At 45.7% G+C, this 17500-nt stretch overlaps 1 non-coding gene across 1 annotated transcript in view; it reads right to left on the bottom strand.

Annotated features, from left to right (window-relative positions):
* The window catches only part of LOC131291633 (5.8S ribosomal RNA), a 155-nt gene extending 127 nt beyond the window's left edge, over positions 1-28 (bottom strand). The window contains exon 1 of the ribosomal RNA XR_009189413.1: positions 1-28. This exon is cut by the window's left edge and continues 127 nt beyond it. This is a non-coding gene — a ribosomal RNA (5.8S ribosomal RNA).
* Between the last annotated feature and the right edge of the window lie 17472 nt (positions 29-17500).

Below are 17500 nucleotides of genomic sequence, written 5' to 3'. Positions count from 1 at the left end.
TGAGCCGAGTGATCCACTGCCGAGGGTGACTAACTTGCGTAAGCCGCCGCTGTGCGCGTATACCCGTTCCCCGTAGGGAGGAGCAAGCCGCCGCTTAGAGACGAAGCATAAAGTGTCCTCATTCCACATAGGGCAAGCTGGATTAATCCATTTTACCCAGGACGGCCGAAGCGGCGTGGACCAGGGGAGAACTGAACCTTATACTTCACACCACAGTAAGTCTACGTGTCCTCTTCCACATAGGGCAAGCTAGAACTAACTATCTTACCCAGGACTGCCGAAGCAGCGTGGACCAGGGGAGGAACACACTTTTCATGGAAACGTAAGGCATCCATGACTGCCATAACGTAAGCCGCCGCTGTGCGCGTATACCCGTTCCCCGTAGGGAGAAGCAAGCCGCCGCTTAGAGACGAAACATAAAGTGTCCTCATTCCACATAGGGCAAGCTGGATGAATCCATTTTACCCAGGACGGCCGAAGCGGCGTGGACCAGGGGAGAACTGAACTTTATGCTTCACACCACAGTAAGTCTTCGTGTCCTCTTCCACATAGGGCAAGCTAGAACTAACTATCTTACCCAGGACTGCCGAAGCAGCGTGGACCAGGGGAGGAACACACTTTTCATAGAAACGTAAGGCATCCATGACTGCCATAGTGCGTAAGCCGCCGCTGTGCGCGTAAACCCGTTCCCCGTAGGGAGGAGTCAAGCCGCCGCTTAGAGACGAAGTATTAAGTGTCCTCTTCCACATAGGGCAAGCTAGAATGAACTATCTTACCCAGGACCGCCGAAGCAGCGTGGACCAGGGGAGAACTGAACTTTATACTTCACACCACAGTATTGAGTAATGTGCCCTCTTCCACATAGGGCAAGCTGGAATGTTCCATTTTACCCAGGACGGCCGAAGCGGCGTGGACCAGTGGAGGACTACACAATCATGAGGTTTGATATCGACTTGTGTGTTTCAATAGGGTACCGATGGTATGTTTTGAACCGATTTGATTTAGCCATTCTGAAGTCATCACTTGGTTGAAGCGCTGAACTAGGGCGTGTCTATCGTTTACTTTGCATTGGGATATTATACGTTGCATGCTCTACTAGGTTAATGTCATAGGTTTGGCTATCGAGCATGCCCAAATGATGACTTGATTGTGTGCTTGCTTGAATTCTACACATTTCATACCATCGGTTAGTTGTCGAATCATTCCTCGATCATAACCTTCGTTCTTGGTTCATGTATGCTCTCTTCCACATAGGGCAAGCTAGAATTAACTATCTTACCCAGGACCGCCGAAGCAGCGTGGACCAGGGGAGAACTATACTTTGTCTTGTATGCCCTCTTCCACATAGGGCAAGCTAGAATGAACTATCTTACCCAGGACCGCCGGAGCAGCGTGGACCAGTGGAGGACTATACTTTGTTCATTACACCACAGTATTAAGTATGGTGTCCTCTTCCACATAGGGCAAGCTAGAATTAACTATCTTACCCAGGACCGCCGAAGCAGTGTGGACCAGGGGAGGACTATACTTTATACTTCACACACTAGCCAAATTGAAGTCATCACTTGGTTGAAGCACTGAACTAGGGCGAGTCTATCGTTTACTTTGCATTGGGATAATACGCTGCATGCTCTCTTAGGTTAATGTCATGTGATTGGCTATAGAGCATGCCCAAGTGATGACTTTGTTTCAAGCTCAACAGGTAGGGTATTGAGTCCTCTTCCACATAGGGCAAGCTAGAATTAACTATCTTACCCAGGACCGCCGGAGCAGCGTGGACCAGGGGAGAACTATACTTTGTCTTGTATGCCCTCTTCCACATAGGGCAAGCTAGAACTAACTATCTTACCCAGGACCGCCGAAGCAGCGTGGACCAGTGGAGGACTATACTTTGTTCATTACACCACAGTATTAAGTATGGTGTCCTCTTCCACATAGGGCAAGCTAGAACTAACTATCTTACCCAGGACCGCCGAAGCAGTGTGGACCAGGGGAGGACTATACTTTATACTTCACACACTAGCCATACTGAAGTCATCACTTGGTTGAAGCGCTGAACTACGGCGGGGTAATCGTTTACAGGTTATAATCATATAGCTGCATGCTCATTAGTAGATAATGGAATATTGTATGGCAATATGAGCATGCCCAAGTGATGACTTTGTTTCAAGCTCAACAGGTAGGGTATTGAGTCCTCTTCCACATAGGGCAAGCTAGAATGAACTATCTTACCCAGGACCGCCGGAGCAGCGTGGACCAGTGGAGGACTCTATACTTTATACTTCACACCACAGTATTGAGTACTTCTTGCATAAAGCCCCTAATGAGAACCACGAGGGCTCTCTCAATGTAGAACCACAAGGGCTCTAGTACCGATTCTCTCGGTACGGCTTGGTCCGTGTTCCTTTATGCTTGTACTCTTAGAAAGTCTCAACCCGGAGGTCTTGACTTTGATTGTCATAGTTGGACTACGACGGGGCATCCGACCATTGCTGATCGAACACCCCTGATTCACCATCTTTCGGGTAGGCGGTACGCGTACCTCCGGACGCGGAAGTCTCAACCCGGAGGTCTTGACTTTGATTGTCATAGTTGGACTACGACGGGGTATCCGACTCATCGAATACCCCAGAAGCACACCATCTTTCGGGTAGGCGGTACGCGTACCTCCGGACGCGGAAGTCTCAACCCGGAGGTCTTGACTTTGATTGTCATAGTTGGACTACGACGGGGTATCCGACTCATCGAATACCCCAGAAGCACACCATCTTTCGGGTAGGCGGTACGCGTACCTCCGGACGCGGAAAGTCTCAACCCGGAGGTCTTGACTTTGGTTGTCATAGTTGGACTATGACGGGGCATCCGACCATTGCTGATCGAACACCCCTGTTACACCATCTTTCGGATAGGCGGTGCGCGACACCACCGACGCGGAAAGTCTCAACCCGGAGGTCTTGACTTTGTATTGTTGGATAGTCCTCTTCCACTATAGGGCAAGCTGGAAATATTCCATTTTACCCAGGACTGCCGAGGCAGCGTGGACCAGGGGAGAACTTCACGGAATCTTCAGGCATCCATGATTGCCATAGTGCGTAAGCCGCCGCTGTGCGCGTCAACTCGTTCCCCGTGAGGAGGAGTCTAGCCGCCGCTAAAAGACGAAGCATTAAGTGTCCTCATTCCACTATAGGGCAAGCTAGAATTAACTATCTTACCCAGGACCGCCGAAGCAGCGTGGACCAGGCGAGGACTATACTTTATACTTCACACCACAGTATTGAGTACGACTTGCATAAAGCCCCTAATGAGAACCACGAGGGCTCTCTCAATGTAGAACCACGAGGGCTCTAGTACCGATTCTCTCGGTACGGCTTGGTCCGTGTTCCTTTATGCTTGTACTCGCGGAAAGTCTCAACCCGGAGGTCTTGACTTTGATTGTCATAGTTGGACTACGACGGGGCATCCGACCATTGCTGACCGAACACCCCTGATTCATCATCTTTCGGATAGGAGGTGCGCCCACCTCCGACGCGGAAGTCTCAACCCGGAGGTTCGGACTTAGAGTTTTTCCCATTTAAAAGTTTTTCTCTTAGCCATACTGAAGTCATCACTTGGTGAACGATTGAACTAGGGCGGGTTAATCGTTTATAGGTATCATGTGGTTTGCATGCTCTCTTAGGTTAAGGTCATGTGGTTGGCTATCGAGCATGCCCAAGTGATGACTTTGTTTCACGCTTGCTTGATTTCTTCATGATTCCCTGTTATATAGTGTAATCATTCGAGAACAGGGAATCTTTGGTTTTGCTCAACAGGTATTGGATGTCAACTTGGTATCTAGATCGCATTAAGTCTCAACCCTTAGGTTCGGACTTGTATAGTGACATCTTGTTACGGTCTTGAGTCTCAACCCGCAGGTTCGGACTACTTAGTGTTTGATCGAATATAATATGGCAACTTGTGCCTAAGTCTCAACCCGCAGGTTCGGACTTCTGTTTATTTGGCCAATGTATGTATAAGGCAACTTGTGCCTAAGTCTCAACCCGCAGGTTCGGACTTGTGTATTTGTTCGAAGTCATGTATAAGGCAACGTGTGCCTAAGTCTCAACCCGCAGGTTCGGACTTGTTAGTGTTTCGTCAACTTTCATATGGCAACTTGTGCCTAAGTCTCAACCCGCAGGTTCGGACTTGTGTATTTGTTCGAAGTCATGTATAAGGCAACTTGTGCCTAAGTCTCAACCCGCAGGTTCGGACTTGTGTATTTGTTCGAAGTCATGTATAAGGCAACGTGTGCCTAAGTCTCAACCCGCAGGTTCGGACTTGTTAGTGTTTCGTCAACTTTCATATGGCAACTTGTGCCTGAGTCTCAACCCGCAGGTTCGGACTTCTATAGTGTTTCGTCAATTATCATATGGCAACTTGTGCCGAAGTCTCAACCCGCAGGTTCGGACTTCTGGAAGGATCACTTGGCCACTAATGATCCTTCCGCAGGTTCACCTACGGAAACCTTGTTACGACTTTTACTTCCTCTAAATCATCAAGTTCGGTCAACTTCGATAAAGCAGACGCGGTTCACGAGGATCCAGCGAACGATCATCTCCAAAGACCTCACTAAATAATCCATCGGTAGTAGCGACGGGCGGTGTGTACAAAGGGCAGGGACGTATTCAACGCTGGCTGATGACCAGCACTTACTAGAAGTTCCGAGTTCATATGGACCATTGCAATCCATAATCCCTACTAAGTGAGTATTTGAGTGATTTCCCGTTCCTCTCGGAATAGGAGACACGCTGCTACCCACATTGTAGCACGCGTGTAGCCCAGAACATCTAAGGGCATCACGGACCTGTTATCGCTCGATCTCATTTTGCTAAACACAAATTGTCCTGCTAAGCAGCGTACCGTAAGTGCACTTGCGCACACGAACAGCGAAGGTGTCAGGTCATACTCCACCGAAAGGTCCTAACCCGTTCCAATCGGCATCGACGCATTAACGCTGACTGCGTTCTAGTTAGCATATGTGAGTCACGTTCGTTATCGGAATTAACCAGACAAATCAATCCACGAACTAAGAACGGCCATGCACCACTACCCTTAAATTTGAGAAAGAGCTATTAATCTGTCTCACCTCCATAAGTTCGGACCTGGTAAGTTTTCCCGTGTTGAGTCAAATTGAACCGCAAGCTCCATTTCATTGTGGTGCCCTTCCGTCAATTCCTTTAAGTTTCAACTTTGCAACCATACTTCCCCCGGAACCTGACTTTGGTTTCCCGGAAGCTACTGAGAGCACCTGGTTGTAGCGTCTCCCAATTGCTAGTTGGCATCGTTTACGGTTAGAACTAGGGCGGTATCTAATCGCCTTCGATCCTCTAACTTTCGTTCTTGATTAAAGAAAGCATCCTTGACAAATGCCTTCGCTTTAGTTAGTCTTACGACGGTCTACGAATTTCACCTCTCGCGCCGTAATACTAGTGTCCCCAACTACTTCTGTTAATCATTACCTCCGGTCTGAGTACAAACCAATGAAAGATTAGACCAAGGTCGTATTCCATTATTCCATGCAAGATTATTCTAGGGCGTTTGGGCACCCTGCTTTAAGCACTCTAATTTGTTCAAGGTAAACGTGAGCGGTCGAGCTCTATGTTACACTTGCACCCGTTGAAGGGCACACCATGACACAGACTTGGTGCCCTACCACACCATTGAGTCGCAACCAGATTCCGACTTGGCCCACCGACCACGGGTTGACCGGGTCGGCGGAGCCGGACTGTGTTGGACAAGTATCAACTTCGAACGTTTTAACCGCAACAATTTTAATATACGCTAGTGGAGCTGGAATTACCGCGGCTGCTGGCACCAGACTTGCCCTCCACTTGATCCTCGTAGAAGGATTTATGCTCTACTCATTCCAATTATGAAACATCATTAAAGAGTTTCATATTGTTATTTCTCGTCACTACCTCCCCGTCCCGGGATTGGGTAATTTACGCGCCTGCTGCCTTCCTTGGATGTGGTAGCCATTTCTCAGGCTCCCTCTCCGGAATCGAACCCTGATTCCCCGTTACCCGTTGCAACCATGGTAGTCCTCTATACTACCATCCATAGTTGATAGGGCAGATATTTGCGAGATCTGTCGTCGGTGCGAGACCATACGATCAGCATCATTATCCAGACTTCAACTCAATGACACGGAGAACCCGCGATTGGTTTGACTAATAAGTGCACCAGTTCCCGCGAGGGTCCTGGCATGTTGCATGTATTAGCTCTAGATTTTCCACAGTTATCCAAGTAACTAGGTTGATGATCTCGTAAATTATAGCTGTTATACTGAGCCTTATGCGGTTTCACATTAAATCTGTTTGTACTTAGACATGCATGGCTTAACCTTTGAGACGAGCGTATATTACTGGTAGGATCAACCAGAATTCCGACTTTGCGTTCGAATGTTCATTGTCCCATTGCACCCGGAGGAGCAAACACCACGTTCTATATGTTGTCAAGTCCGGTAGCACACGGGAGGCGAGCCCCCGTGCGAACCTCATTGCCCTCGTATCACACACACCCGATGCACCGGACAGGCACTTGAGCGGCATTCGACTCCGCTAAGCGCACGTGCGCCCGATTGTGCATGCGCTGACGGGGCCTTCATACCCCTACCACAGCGACCTTATGCCAAACTTCCATGAATACTTAGGTGAGCTGACAAGGGCCTTCATTTCCCTACCATCAACTAAAGGACACGCTAGGCGCGTCCGATCATTGCAACTGCGGGGCTTTCATACCCCAATCACCACAGTACGCAATTCACCAGAGTTTAATCACAACCCTCCCGGACATGGCACACTATTAACTTGCAACAAAACTTAGTGTGTGCCGGGCACATCGGTTCCACAAAATCATTCCCGATGTACCCCAATTGGGGTTGTGAACGCATCCATGGTCCTCTGACACACCCAACCAAGCGTGGATACTACATACCTCAAACACCCAGTACACTAACAGACAAATCAATATATGGTTGCTTTCCCCCAGACATTTGCCAATCACTTGGCACCCGGACAGGAACTCGCTCCTGATTGCGCCATTGCCACCCATTTGCCAAGAGCGAGTTCTGTATGTAGATTTCATTTGGAAAGACTACCGTGTACTGGATATTCTATCCGACGATTACAGATGACGAGTACGAGACTCGACTACACTCACGGATAATACATTTTGGGTCGAGATTGCTTTCGGGGTTTTCGATTGGTCTTGCGCTTGTAAACGTATAACTTTGACTTGTGGTAACCTCGGTATGTTAGTCGATCACGTGGTTGTGAACTGGGTAAGGGTGGGCAATCTGTTCACTTGCACTCTGGGTAGGAATAGGTGAGCGCTATAGGTTAAGATCATTGTATGGTTCCATCGTGATGACTTTCGCTAGATAGTAGGATGTTTGGATAGTTATAACGTTTTTGGCCATTTGTTCATAGTGTTCGGTTCATTGAGGAATTCGATTGGTCTTTGCTTCACACACGTGGTCGATCACTTGGATGTGAACTAGGGTGAGAATAAGGTGTTCACTAGTGCTCTTAGGTTTTGGATCAGTACTGAGCACTTGATTGGTTTCGCATAATATGTATCCATAGTGATGACTCTTTCCAGCTTAAGATTTCGTGACCGGTTTCGAATCCTTCCCACGTTCGCTTTTACTTGGTTAGGTTTTCGAGTGTAGATTTGAAAGCAATCTCATGTATGTATCCCATCTGATATAAGCCACTGACAGTTCATGTCACCTCGTTCAACTCTCGCTGGGTCACAGAAGTATGTTACTGCGCCCATTATCCCTACTCGGATAGGTTCGGTTCGTTCGTTTTATACTACGGTGAGTAAACTCAATTTGTGCATCGCATAGCCATGGAAAGCAAACTTTCGCGGGCCTCTTCGACTGTTTTGATACGAGCTGTGCCCGTGATGCTTGTCATCCCAGGATACTAGACCCCTTTGGACGACCGCATGACCATCAGAAAGTAAATTCCACGTTCGATTTGGGGTGTGAACCCCGAACATAAAGTCTTTGTGTAGAACCACGAGGGCTCTATAGTACCGATTCTCTCGGTACGCTTGGTCCGTGTTCCTTTATGTTCGTACTCTTGTGAATAAGATTCACGTTCGTTTTGGGATATTTGCTACTGTCACCGTTTGAGTACTATGGGGCTTGAACCCCTAACATAAAGTCTTTGTGTAGAACCACGAGGGTTCTATAGTACCGATTCTCTCGGTACGCTTGGTCCGTGTTCCTTTATGTTCGTACTCTTGTGTGTATAATATTCATGTTCGGTTTGGGATATTTGCTACTTTCACCAGGGTCCCGTTCTTCATACAAGTCTGCCTTGCTAATGTGGTAACTTTATAGTGTAGTTCTGACATCCCAATTTTGGGACTTAGCCGATTTTTCGTATATTTCCATATGACCCATAGGGTCCCTTTCTTCATACAAGCTTGCCTAGGGCGATCGGTCAAAACTTGTCTTACTATTCGATTGGTCTTCGCACTTTCACCCTAGGCAGTTCGCCTAGGTCTGTCTTCTTGAGGAGGCCAAAACCCGAAATAAGGAGGTTCGGCCGACCCTGAAACCTCCCCTGTCTGAACTACACTAACCCGATTTTTCAGGGTCCTCAGCGCCATACAACTTTGCCTAGGTCACTTGTACTCTTGACTTAGGCCATCCGACTTGGTCCGTGTTTCTTCCTAGGGTTCACCTAGGTACTTTGCCTTGCTTGATGTGGTAACTTTTTAGTGTAGTTCAGACATCCTAATTTTGGGACTTAGCCGATTTTTCATGTATTTCCATATGACCCATAGGGTCCCTTTCTTCATACAAGCTTGCCTAGGGCGATCGGTCAAAACTTGTCTTACTATTCGATTGGTCTTCGCACTTTCACCCTAGGCAGTTCGCCTAGGTCTGTCTTCTTGAGGAGGCCAAAACCCGAAATAAGGAGGTCCAGCCGACCCTGAAACCTCCCCTGTCTTAACTACACTAACCCGATTTTTCATGGTCCTCAGCGCCATACAACTTTGCCTAGGTCACTTGTACTCTTGACTTAGGCCATCCGACTTGGTCCGTGTTTCTTCCTAGGGTTCACCTAGGTACTTTGCCTTGCTTGATCTGGTAACTTTTTAGTGTAGTTCTGACATCCCAATTTTGGGACTTAGCCGATTTTTCGTATATTTCCATATGACCCATAGGGTCCCTTTCTTCATACAAGCTTGCCTAGGGCGATCGGTCAAAACTTGTCTTACTATTCGATTGGTCTTCGCACTTTCACCCTAGGCAGTTCGCCTAGGTCTGTCTTCTTGAGGAGGCCAAAACCCGAAATAAGGAGGTTCAGCCGACCCAAAAACCTCCCCTGTCTAAACTACACTAACCAGATTTTTCAGGGTCCTCACCGTCATACAACTTTGCCTAGGTCACTTGTTCTCTTGACTTAGGCCATCTGACTTGGTCCGTGTTTCTTGCTAGGGTTCACCTAGGTACTTTGCCTTGCTTGATGTGGTAACTTTTTAGTGTAGTTCAGACATCCCAATTTTGGGACTTAGCCGATTTTTCATGTATTTCCATATGACCCATAGGGTCCCTTTCTTCATACAAGCTTGCCTAGGGCGATCGGTCAAAACTTGTCTTACTATTCGATTGGTCTTCGCACTTTCACCCTAGGCAGTTTGCCTAGGTGTAGCTTCTTGATGAGGCCAAAACCCAAAATAAGGGGGTTCGGCCGACCCAAAAACCTACCCTGTCTAAACTACACTAACCAGATTTTTCAGGGTCCTCAGCGCCATACAACTTTGCCTAGGTCACTTGTTCTATTGACTTAGGCCATCTGACTTGGTCCGTGTTTCTTCCTAGGGTTCACCTAGGTACTTTGCCTTGCTTGGTGTGGTAACTTATTAGTGTAGTTCTGACATCCTCATTTTGGGACTTAGCCGATTTTCGTAAAATACCATATGACCCATATGGGTCCTTTCCTTCATATAAGTTTGCCTTGCTTGGTATGGTAACATTTGAGTGTAGTTCTGACATCATCATTTTGGGACTTAGCCGATTTTTCGTAAAATACCATATGACCCATATGGGTCCTTTGCTTCATATAAGTTTGCCTTGCTTGGTGTGGTAACATTTGAGTGTAGTTCTGACATCATCATTTTGGGACTTAGCCGATTTTTCGTAAAATACCATATGACCCATATGGGTCCTTTGCTTCATATAAGTTTGCCTTGCTTGGTGTGGTAACATTTGAGTGTAGTTCTGACATCATCATTTTGGAACTTAGCCGATTTTTCGTAAAATACCATATGACCCATCAGGGTCCTTTCCTTCATATAAGTTTGCCTTGCTTGGTGTGGTAACATTTGAGTGTAGTTCTGACATCATCATTTTGGGACTTAGCCGATTTTTCGTAAAATACCATATGACCCATATGGGTCCTTTGCTTCATATAAGTTTGCCTTGCTTGGTGTGGTAACATTTGAGTGTAGTTCTGACATCATCATTTTGGAACTTAGCCGATTTTTCGTAAAATACCATATGACCCATCAGGGTCCTTTCCTTCATATAAGTTTGCCTTGCTTGGTGTGGTAACTTTTTAGTGTAGTTCTGACATCCCCATTTTGGGACTTAGCCGATTTTTCGTAAAATACCATATGACCCATCAGGGTCCTTTGCTTCATATAAGTTTGCCTTGCTTGGTATGGTAACATTTGAGTGTAGTTCTGACATCATCATTTTGGGACTTAGCCGATTTTTCGTAAAATACCATATGACCCATATGGGTCCTTTGCTTCATATAAGTTTGCCTTGCTTGGTGTGGTAACTTTTTAGTGTAGTTCTGACATCCCCATTTTGGGACTTAGCCGATTTTTCGTAAAATACCATATGACCCATCAGGGTCCTTGCCTTCATATAAGTTTGCCTTGCTTGGTGTGGTAACATTTGAGTGTAGTTCTGACATCCCCATTTTGGGACTTAGCCGATTTTTCGATCAATACCATATGACCCATCAGGGTCCTTTGCTTCATATAAGTTTGCCTTGCTTGGTGTGGTAACATTTGAGTGTAGTTCTGACATCATCATTTTGGGACTTAGCCGATTTTTCGTAAAATACCATATGACCCATATGGGTCCTTTGCTTCATATAAGTTTGCCTTGCTTGGTGTGGTAACATTTGAGTGTAGTTCTGACATCATCATTTTGGAACTTAGCCGATTTTTCGATCAATACCATATGACCCATCAGGGTCCTTTGCTTCATATAAGTTTGCCTTGCTTGGTGTGGTAACATTTGAGTGTAGTTCTGACATCATCATTTTGGGACTTAGCCGATTTTTCGTAAAATACCATATGACCCATCAGGGTCCTTGCCTTCATATAAGTTTGCCTTGCTTGGTGTGGTAACACATGAGTGTAGTTCTGACATCCCCATTTTGGGACTTAGCCGATTTTTCGTAAAATACCATATGACCCATCAGGGTCCTTTCCTTCATATAAGTTTGCCTTGCTTGATGTGGTAACATTTGAGTGTAGTTCAGACATCCCCATTTTGGGACTTAGCCGATTTTTCGTAAAATACCATATGACCCATCAGGGTCCTTTGCTTCATATAAGTTTGCCTTGCTTGGTATGGTAACATTTGAGTGTAGTTCTGACATCATCATTTTGGGACTTAGCCGATTTTTCGTAAAATACCATATGACCCATATGGGTCCTTTGCTTCATATAAGTTTGCCTTGCTTGGTGTGGTAACTTTTTAGTGTAGTTCTGACATCCCCATTTTGGGACTTAGCCGATTTTTCGTAAAATACCATATGACCCATCAGGGTCCTTGCCTTCATATAAGTTTGCCTTGCTTGGTGTGGTAACATTTGAGTGTAGTTCTGACATCCCCATTTTGGGACTTAGCCGATTTTTCGATCAATACCATATGACCCATCAGGGTCCTTTGCTTCATATAAGTTTGCCTTGCTTGGTGTGGTAACATTTGAGTGTAGTTCTGACATCATCATTTTGGGACTTAGCCGATTTTTCGTAAAATACCATATGACCCATATGGGTCCTTTGCTTCATATAAGTTTGCCTTGCTTGGTGTGGTAACATTTGAGTGTAGTTCTGACATCATCATTTTGGAACTTAGCCGATTTTTCGATCAATACCATATGACCCATCAGGGTCCTTTGCTTCATATAAGTTTGCCTTGCTTGGTGTGGTAACATTTGAGTGTAGTTCTGACATCATCATTTTGGGACTTAGCCGATTTTTCGTAAAATACCATATGACCCATCAGGGTCCTTTGCTTCATATGAGTTTGCCTTGCTTGGTGTGGTAACATTTGAGTGTAGTTCTGACATCCCCATTTTGGGACTTAGCCGATTTTTCGTAAAATACCATATGACCCATCAGGGTCCTTGCCTTCATATAAGTTTGCCTTGCTTGGTGTGGTAACATTTGAGTGTAGTTCTGACATCCCCATTTTGGGACTTAGCCGATTTTTCGTAAAATACCATATGACCCATCAGGGTCCTTTGCTTCATATAAGTTTGCCTTGCTTGGTGTGGTAACATTTGAGTGTAGTTCTGACATCCCCATTTTGGGACTTAGCCGATTTTTCGTAAAATACCATATGACCCATCAGGGTCCTTGCCTTCATATAAGTTTGCCTTGCTTGGTGTGGTAACATTTGAGTGTAGTTCTGACATCATCAATTTGGGACTTAGCCGATTTTTCGTAAAATACCATATGACCCATCAGGGTCCTTTCCTTCATATAAGTTTGCCTTGCTTGATGTGGTAACATTTTAGTGTAGTTCTGACATCACCATTTTGGGACTTAGCCGATTTTTCGTAAAATACCATATGACCCATCAGGGTCCTTTCCTTCATATAAGTTTGCCTTGCTTGGTGTGGTAACATTTGAGTGTAGTTCTGACATCCCCATTTTGGGACTTAGCCGATTTTTCGTAAAATACCATATGACCCATCAGGGTCCTTTGCTTCATATAAGTTTGCCTTGCTTGGTGTGGTAACATTTGAGTGTAGTTCTGACATCCCCATTTTGGGACTTAGCCGATTTTTCGTAAAATACCATATGACCCATCAGGGTCCTTTGCTTCATATAAGTTTGCCTTGCTTGGTGTGGTAACATATGAGTGTAGTTCTGACATCCCCATTTTGGGACTTAGCCGATTTTTCGTAAAGTACCATATGACCCATCAGGGTCCTTTGCTTCATATAAGTTTGCCTTGCTTGGTGTGGTAACATTTGAGTGTAGTTCTGACATCCCCATTTTGGGACTTAGCCGATTTTTCGTAAAATACCGTTTGACCCATCAGGGTCCTTTGCTTCATATAAGTTTGCCTTGCTTGGTGTGGTAACACATGAGTGTAGTTCTGACATCCCCATTTTGGGACTTAGCCGATTTTTCGATCAATACCATATGACCCATCAGGGTCCTTTTTCTTCATATAAGTTTCCCAAGACTTAGTGCTTTTTTCCTTTGAACACCAATATCACCCTTGCGGGTATCTTTGATCTTCTCACTTTGTATTGACCGAATGTAGGTCTTGCCATGCCAAACATATAATTGTTCTACACTAAGTCTCTATCTCGTACCGCCAGCTCGGTACATTCGATCAACCTGCCCTTAAGGCACCCGGGACTTAGCCATTTTTTCACATTTTTCATGATTTTTAGGCAACTTTTCTCGACTTTGTCACCTTATATCACCAAGATCCTTTCCCTTTAGCGCTTCACTCTGTTCGTATGATATTTAGCGCTGACTATCACCTTTCTATCGCTGAGCTCAACTTCTTATTCGGTGCCATAGAGCCAGAGATATTCCGCGTATGCTGTTATAAGGGAAGTTTGTCACTTTTTCAAAGGCCCGCTTTGGGACGCCCATATCTCACCTTCAGGTACCATCGATCTTCTTGTCGTCTATGGACGAAACTTAGGTCTTGTCTTGGCCAACTTATAAATGTTCTACGGCCAAGCCGTATCTCTTACCGCCAGCCCGGTATTTTTGGACTTAGTCGGATTTTCGCCTCTCGTGGTAACAATTTCTGACTTTGACTCACAATAACACCCAAACGGTCACATGCTAGCGCTTTGCTTGGTAGGAATTATAGTTAGCGCTACCTTTTCTCTTTCCATCGATACCTTGTTCGTTCCATTCCATGCCATACAGCCGAAGTTATGATGTTTCCCGTTTTCCATATCATGTGGAGCTTATGCTCTGGGAAAACCATCTAACACCCGTACCACCCTTTTGGGTACATCCGATCTCGACACTATGTTCGGGCCAAATATAGGTTATAACATACCCAACTTATAATTGTTCTACACCAAGTCTCTATCTCTTACCGCCTGCTCGGTATTTTACTCGTAAGTCCAAATTTCACAACTTGTACTTTTTGGCCCAATGTACTCGAGTTTCAATTTTGGTAACATTTTTCGACTTTGACGCTTAATAACTTCCAAATCATGCTAGTTAGCGCTTTGCTTTCTTCTAGTCGTATCTAGCGCTGGGTGTTACCTTTCCAAAACATATCCTAGCTCTACAATCCATGCCATACAGCCGGAGCTACATGGTGCACAAGTCAAATCCATTTTAGCCATGTTTCATTTTTGCTAATTTTTGACCACTCGTATCACCCTTCCAGAGTGGTCCGATCTTCTCGCTTTCTATGGACGACTTTTAGGTCTCGTAGAGGCAAACTTATAAGTATTCTACGTCAACCCGCTATCTCTTACCGCTTGCTCGGTATTCTTGGTCTTGTGTGATTTTTGGCCATTTTGGTATTATTTTTCCACTTTGTCGCTTAATAACTCAGTTTTGCTCAACACTTAGCGCTTCGGTTGTTTGGGATTATAGTTAGCGCTCGGTTCGACCTTTCCAACACTGATCTAAGCTTGTCGATCCGTTCCATACAGCCTGAGTTATTCGCGATACCGTGTTTCAATCCATTTCTCAAGTCTCGTTTTGGTCCAACTTTGAACCAGCCATATCACCCTGATGGGTACCTCCGATCTTCTCGCTCTATATTGGCCAAAGTTAGGTCTTGTGGTAACGTACTTATGATTGTTCTACGCCGTGTTCGTAGCTCTTATCGTTCGCCCGCTATTTTCGATCATAAGGTGAATTTTCGCCTCTAAACCACCATTTTTCACCTTTGCCCTCTAATATGACCGACTTGCTCAACACCTAGCGCTTCGCTTGGTAGGACACATAGCTAGCGCTCGTCAAGACCTTTCCAACGCATATCCAAGCTTTCCGATCCGAGCCATACAGCCTGAGCTATAGGCGATACCGTTTTTCCCATTTTCTTGGTCACATGCACTTTAGGGTACCCCTTTTTGCCTTTGACCCTTAATACCTCCTCCGGGTCACTAGTAGGCGCTTAGCTTGGTAGGAAACATAGCTAGAGCAGGCCTTCACCTTTCCAAAACTGCCGAAAGTGTACCGATCCGACATCTAGAACCAAAGTTATGGTCATTCCCATCATGCTCTACTTTCATGGTCAACCTCCACCAAGCACACCTAGGTTGGACCAACTTTCACCAACTCATCTCGAACCCCAAATTTGCTTAGACCTACTAGGTTTCCCTAGCAAAGTGGCCAAAACATCCATTACAACACGACTGGTCTTTCTGGTGGTCGACCTAGGCGACTTTGTTCGACGACCACCACCCCATGGAACTAAAAGACGTCCCTTGATACGGACCACCGATACATTTTCCGGCCTGTCTAAACTACACTCATCGAAATTTTTTTGGGTCCCCACCGTCATACAAGTTTGCCTAGGTCAAGTTTTTCTTCCGGATCGGCCGCGGACCTCACTTATCATTATCTAGGGAGGCCATAGGGCCCCAAAAGGGGTTTTTTTAAAATTTTCGACACTTTCGACTTTGGTCGGATTTTTTCCGATTTTGGTCCGACCTAGGGACTTGGTGGTCCAAGGAGCCTCGGGACCAAACTTTTTTCTCAGGGGTCCCTACCTCCATACAACTTTGCCTAGGTCAATTTTTTGTTCCAAATCGACCGCGGATTTCACTTTTCAATATCTGGGGCTCGTGTAGAGTCCGAATATGAGGTTTTCTCATTTTTCGACATTTTCGACTTTTTTCGACTTTTTTCGGGTTTTTCGACCTAGGGGTCCGCCGAACAAATTTTGGGTCAAAAATTTTTATTGAACTAGTCGAAAGTACGCAAAAAGATAAGACTTTTTGCCGAAGACACCATGCCCCGGAACCGACTCCTTCCCCTTCAAAATTGGGGACAAACGTGATTTTTGAAACTTTTCCTTAGGGAGCCCAAGACTTAGAAAATTTTCAAATTCTCGATTTTTCGATTGCGAGCTAGCGCTTTGCGGTCTTCGGCAATGTTGTAGATCTCGACGAGATAAGACTTTTTGGTCAAGGGACATTTTGCCCTCCGACCCCTCCTTCCCCCCGCAAATCGCCCCCCAAAGTGCAATTTTTGCATTTTCACCTCTTTGCACGCACTGTTCGGCAGAAATGGCCACTTTCTATGGGTCTGAGCGCTTTGCGGTCTTCGGCAAACTTTTAGAGCGTACCAAGCCCTAATTATAATTGTTCTACACCAACTTCGTACCTCTTCATCCCTGGCCGCTATTCGCGTACCAAGGTAATTTTTGTTCATTTTATCAACATTTTTCATCTTTGACTGTTTATATCGGCCTTGCCATGAACCGATAGCGCTTCGCTGTGTTCTAACGTAAGTTAGTACTACTCTTTACCTTTCCAAATCATATCTTAGGTTGCCATTTGCTTGCGTACAGCCGGAGCTATGAGCGATACCGTAAAAAGTACCGAAACTTGGAAAAATCCTTTGATCGCCCATATCCCCCCTTTGGGGGCCAGATATCGAAAAAAGTTCTGATTCAAAAAGTTGCGCATTAACGTGTTCTAGTTATGCCTAGAACATTTCACTTCGCTAGCTGGCCTGCAACTTAGTCGTAATTGGGATTTTAGGGTGTTCTTGGAGGGCCCATTTCCTGCGACTTGGTAAAATGGAACATTCCAGCTTGCCCTATGTGGAAGAGGGCACATTACTCAATACTGTGGTGTGAAGTATAAAGTTCAGTTCTCCCCTGGTCCACGCTGCTTCGGCGGTCCTGGGTAAGATAGTTCATTCTAGCTTGCCCTATGTGGAAGAGGACACTTCATACTTCGTCTCTAAGCGGCGGCTTGACTCCTCCCTACGGGGAACGGGTTTACGCGCACAGCGGCGGCTTACGCACTATGGCAGTCATGGATGCCTTACGTTTCTATGAAAAGTGTGTTCCTCCCCTGGTCCACGCTGCTTCGGCAGTCCTGGGTAAGATAGTTAGTTCTAGCTTGCCCTATGTGGAAGAGGACACGTAGACTTACTGTGGTGTGAAGTATAAAGTTCAGTTCTCCCCTGGTCCACGCCGCTTCGGCCGTCCTGGGTAAAATGGATTCATCCAGCTTGCCCT

This window comes from Anopheles ziemanni (genome assembly GCF_943734765.1).
Source record: "Anopheles ziemanni chromosome X unlocalized genomic scaffold, idAnoZiCoDA_A2_x.2 X_unloc_119, whole genome shotgun sequence".
Classification (NCBI taxonomy): Eukaryota; Metazoa; Arthropoda; class Insecta; order Diptera; family Culicidae; genus Anopheles; species Anopheles ziemanni.
Note: the sequence above shows the minus strand (reverse complement) of the source record. Positions and strands in the feature narration are given on the sequence as shown.